This window comes from Suncus etruscus, chromosome 6 (assembly GCF_024139225.1).
Source record: "Suncus etruscus isolate mSunEtr1 chromosome 6, mSunEtr1.pri.cur, whole genome shotgun sequence".
NCBI classification, from domain to species: Eukaryota; Metazoa; Chordata; class Mammalia; order Eulipotyphla; family Soricidae; genus Suncus; species Suncus etruscus.
Window position 1 is genome coordinate 117,146,016 of NC_064853.1, and position 4,942 is coordinate 117,150,957.

At 52.3% G+C, this 4,942-nt stretch overlaps 1 pseudogene; it reads right to left on the bottom strand.

Moving 5' to 3' along the window:
* Window positions 1-2,687: 2,687 nt before the first annotated feature.
* On the bottom strand, window positions 2,688-3,030 carry LOC126012010 (histone H3.3-like; annotated as a pseudogene).
* Between the last annotated feature and the right edge of the window lie 1,912 nt (window positions 3,031-4,942).

Below are 4,942 nucleotides of genomic sequence, written 5' to 3' on the forward strand. Positions count from 1 at the left end.
AACCCCTGAGCACCGCTGGGTGTGGCCCCCCCCCAAAAAAAAGTTTAAGTATTTTTTCTCACTATACCAAAAACATCTCTTTCTTTTGGCTTCAAGGCAGAAAAATGTATTTCTCTTTCCTATCTCTTCAAAAGTGTAATCTATCACATAATTTTATGTCTCTTCCATTTTTGTTTATTTTTGTTTTTAGATCACACCTAGCAGTGTTACTCCTAGCTTTTTGCTCAGGTGTCACTTCTGGTAAAGCTTGAGGGACCATATATGGTACCAAAGATGAAAGCCAGCATGGAAACATGCAAAGTAAACACCTTACTAGCTCTACCATCTTAAACCATTCTTTGACAAGTAGCAATTTTTTTTTTCTTGTAAACTGACATGTAGTTCAGCATCAAGCATAATAAGGTCATCAATAACGTGAAACGAACTGTGCTGGCATTTGATTCTTTTTAAATGCTAGTAGGAGTGAAAGTAAATATATGTTGGGAACAAATGGTTAAGATAGAGGGAGGAGAAAGGCAGAATAGACAGGAACTGGATATCATGCAAGCTGACACCAAAGCAGAGCCACTAAGTGGCTTTATCTCTGATTCCTCTCAGAGGTAATTATCTTTGAACTAAGCTTACGATATACTGAGACACTCAGATGTGTAAAATGTTAGTCCTAATAGGTTATAATAGTTAGGGAATTGATCAAAATATATTGTCCTCCTTTTAATAATTCCTGGTTTGGAGCAATATATATGGAAAGGGAGGGATAGTCAGGGTGTTTAGCCCATGAGAGTGTGAGCCCCCTAACCAGAACCCCTAACCAGACCTTTTTTCTTATTTCTCAACTGTCTCATTTTCTTAATACTTCACAGTTTTCCTGCTTAAATCCTCTTCAGGACTGGTCCTTGACAGATATAGATTCCAAATAGCAAATGGATTATATATATCTTTTTTTTTTTTTTTTTTTGGTTTTTGGGCCACACCCATTTGACGCTCAGGGGTTACTCCTGGCTATGTGCTCAGAAATCGCCCCTGGCTTGGGGGGACCATTAGGGACGCCGGGGGATCGAACCGTGGTCCATTCCTTGGTAGAGCTTACAAGGCAGACACCTTATCTCTAGCGCCACCTTCCCGGCCGGGATTATAAATATCTTGAGCCAAAAAATAAGACATATCTGGCACTTCTTATAAAAGGCAGGAAGATTACAGTGTGAGATAAGGGAACTCATATAGCAAAAACCCATGCTCTGTAGATATATGCTACCCCTGCATGTAGTTTCTCAAATAGAAAAATAATCTGGAGCCATGTCCACAAATATAGTCACCATGTTCAAACTGCCAGCTCCATAGACTTACTCATTTCTCTAATGAGATGTAAACCAAACCGTGAAAGACAATGAGTACGCCTGCCTACACACAGCAGAAAGCTGGCCATCTAGGGAGGAGAGATGTTTTGTAGAGGGGTGATGAGGCAGGACCATTGGGAAATGGTGATTGATTCTGGGTGATGGAGAGAGTAGTTGTGGCTTCAGTAGGGCAGGGGCCGGAGTGATAACAACAGCAAGTAGGGAACTCATATAACCTAACCTCATAGGGTCCCGCCAATAGCTTCGTTCTTCTGTGTTTGGAACCTGTCTCATGACAGTGCTCTTGATCAACTATAACTGTATTACTTGTGGGATCTCTGGTGTCAAAATCAAGGTAGCATGGTTTTTGGTTTGTTTTTTTGATTTTTAGGTCACACAGGCAGCGCTCAGGGGCTACGCCTGTACTCCTGGCTCTACGCTCAGAAATCGCTCCTGGCAGGCTCGGAGGACCATATGGGATGCCGGGATTCGAACCACCGTCCTTCTGCATGCAAGGCAAACGCCTTACCTCCATGCTATCTCTCTGGCCCCTAGCATGATTTCTAACTGAATTCATCTAGGCCCTCAGTGGGGATCCGTATTTTGGAGTGTTAAGAATTAAGGCCACAGGCCCAGAGAGATAGCACAGCGGCGTTTGCCTTGCAAGCAGCCGATCCAGGACCAAAGGCGGTTGGTTCAAATCCCGGTGTCCCACATGGTCCCCCGTGCCTGCCAGGAGCTATTTCTGAGCAGACAGCCAGGAGTAACCTCTGAGCAACGCCGGGTGTGGCCCAAAAACAAAAAAAAAAAAAAAAAAAAGAATTAAGGCCAGGGGCTGGAGAGATAGCACAGCAGTAGGGCATTTGCCTTGCATGTGGTGGACCCTGGACGGACCTGGGTTTGATTCCTAGCATGAGCTTGCCAGAAGCGATTTCTGAATACAGAGCCAGAAGTAACCCCTGATCACCTCCAGGTATGGCCCTAAAAAAAAAAAAAACTTTGGGGAGGAGCAATAGCACAGTGGTAGGGCGTTTGATTGCACACAGCTGAGGATCCCGGGCCCTGCCCTCAGGAGTGGGTGCCCGTCACGCTCCTATCCCTTAGGGGCAAGGGGCAGGCACCCGCGGGAGGCCCTCGTGGGGCCTTCAGGGACACCCCTCCTCCCACTCAGACACCCAACCTCCGGCCGAAGCCGACAGGAGAGCGCTGGGAAACGCGCCCTCGGTCGGGGGCGGTCCAAGGGCGCACGGAAGGACCCAGACCTCTCGTACCCAGCGGTACAGCTCCCCAGCGCGCCTGTGGGGGGCCCTGAAAAGACCCTTTGGCGGAGGTTCGGGGGGCGGGCCGGTGAACCTAGGCGCGCTCCTCGCGGATGCGTCTTGCGAGCTGGATGTCCTTGGGCATGATGGCGACGCGCTTGACGTGGATGGCGCACAGGCTGGTGTCCTCGAAGAGCCCCACCCGGCAGGCCTCGCTCGCCTCCTGCAGCGACGGCCATGACGGTCGAGCAGCTCGGTGGACTCTGGCAGCGGCGGATCTCGCGCAGCACCACGGTGCCCGGACGGTAGCAGTGCGGCTTCTAGACGCCGCCCGAGGCCGGCGCGCTCTTGCGGACCGCCTTGGTGGCCAGTTGCTTGCGCAGCGGCTTGCCGCCCGTCGACTTGCGCGCCGTCTGCTTCGTCCGGGCCATCGGGCGGCAGAGCCCAGCCCGGGCCAGCCAAGGACAGTGAGGCAGGCCGGGCCACCGCGCCACCTTTATAGCCGCGGGCGGCCTTCGAAAGGTCCGCGCCGGCCGCCCATTGGCCGTGACGTCACGCGCCTCCGGGCGCTGATTGGCCCGCGCGGCCCTCGCCCCGCCCACTCCCACTTCGCCCGCGCTAGCCAGCGCTCGTTCTCCGCCGCTGCTAGACATTTCCGGGCCCGTCACTCCCTTAGGCGATGCCACACGCCGGCGCCACCCATCTGCGTGCCCTTCCCCGCGCCCCGAAGTGCCCCGTCTGAGCCCATCTGGCCTCCAAGCCACCCGCCCGGCCACCCGAGGACCCTTCCGCGGCCCCCTGGCGGAACGGGACAGAGCAGCCCAGACTCGGGCTGCCTGGCTCGCCCAGCAGGAACCCCCTTCCTTCAGGGTTGGCAGACGACACTCCCCGGCGCCCGCGGGGCCGCAGGGTGGGAGTTGCCCTCTTCCAGCAGCCGGTGCACGCGCCCCACGGGGTACTGCAGCCCGGCGCGGGCCTTGCAGCCCTCCTTGCCGAGACCCGACACGACCACCGAGCCACGCCACACCACACAGGTCCGCTCCACTGGTGCACCCTGACTGCCGACACAGCCGCCCTTTTATACGCGGAGCCAGGACTACCTCTGGAGCGCCCTGATTGGCCGAAGAGAATCTGCCCTGGAGACCAATCGGGCGGCCCGGTTCGGACGTTCATTTACATAATCCCCGCCCGCTGCTGGAATCCACCCAGAGAACTCGCGGGTCGTGGTGCAGAAGTCGCGACAGTCAGAAGCCGCTTTGGCTGCGGCCATTCACTCTAAGTGCCCTTCCCGGCTGGTCTCCGCGTCCGGGGTCCTGCTCCTAGGTCCGGCGCCACTGCCCCAGTTTCCATGCCTGGCAAGACTCTCTCTCCTCCCCACCCCGCCTCAAACACACACATTTGCCCCCCAGGCACATTTTAGGCTCATTTTGCTCAACATCATACCTTCCATCAATATCCATTCATGGGCCCGGAGAGATAGCACAGCGGCGTTTGCCTTGCAAGCAGCCGATCCAGGACCAAAGGTGGTTGGTTCGAATCCCGGTGTCCCATATGGTCCCCCGTGCCTGCCAGGAGCTATTTCTGAGCAGAAAGCCAGAAGTAATCCCTGAGCACCGCGGGTGTGGCCCAAAAAAAAAAACAAAAAAATAAATAAATAAAATAAAATAGGGCCCGGAGAGATAGCACAGCGGTGTTTGCCTTGCAAGCAGCCGATCCAGGACCAAAGGTGGTTGGTTCGAATCTCGGTGTCCCATATGGTCCCCCGTGCCTGCCAGGAGCTATTTCTGAGCAGACAGCCAGGAGTAACCCCTGAGCACCGCCGGGTGTGACCCAAAAACCAAAAAAAAAAAAAAAAAAAAAAAATCCATTCATGTATAAACCAATTTAAGGCTATTTCTCCTTAACAGCTTCCTAGGACTCCAGTGCATAGATAGATATACCACAGGATGTAGCCACTCACCTGTTCTCAGGCACCTGGGTTATTTCTAGACTCTAGCTGTTGTGAACAGTGCTGCCATGAACATAGAGATGCACAGGGCTTTTCTACATTGTGTGTTTGGACTCACAGGGTACATTTCTAGGAGTGGACTTGCTGGGTCATATGGAAGCTCAATTTCTGTTTCATTGGGGGGAAATATCCACATTGTTTTACATAAATATGTGACTTTTTTAAAAGTGGGTTTTGGCCATCTAATTTTATCTTTGAAGAAAGATCTGTTCCTTAATTTCTGCTTTTTTTTTTTTTCATTTTCTTTTCTTGCTAAGTTTACTAGTACTGTGTATATCTTGGATATTAACCTTTATCAGATGGGTAGTCCCATTTCATGTTTAATGTATTCCTCTTTATTT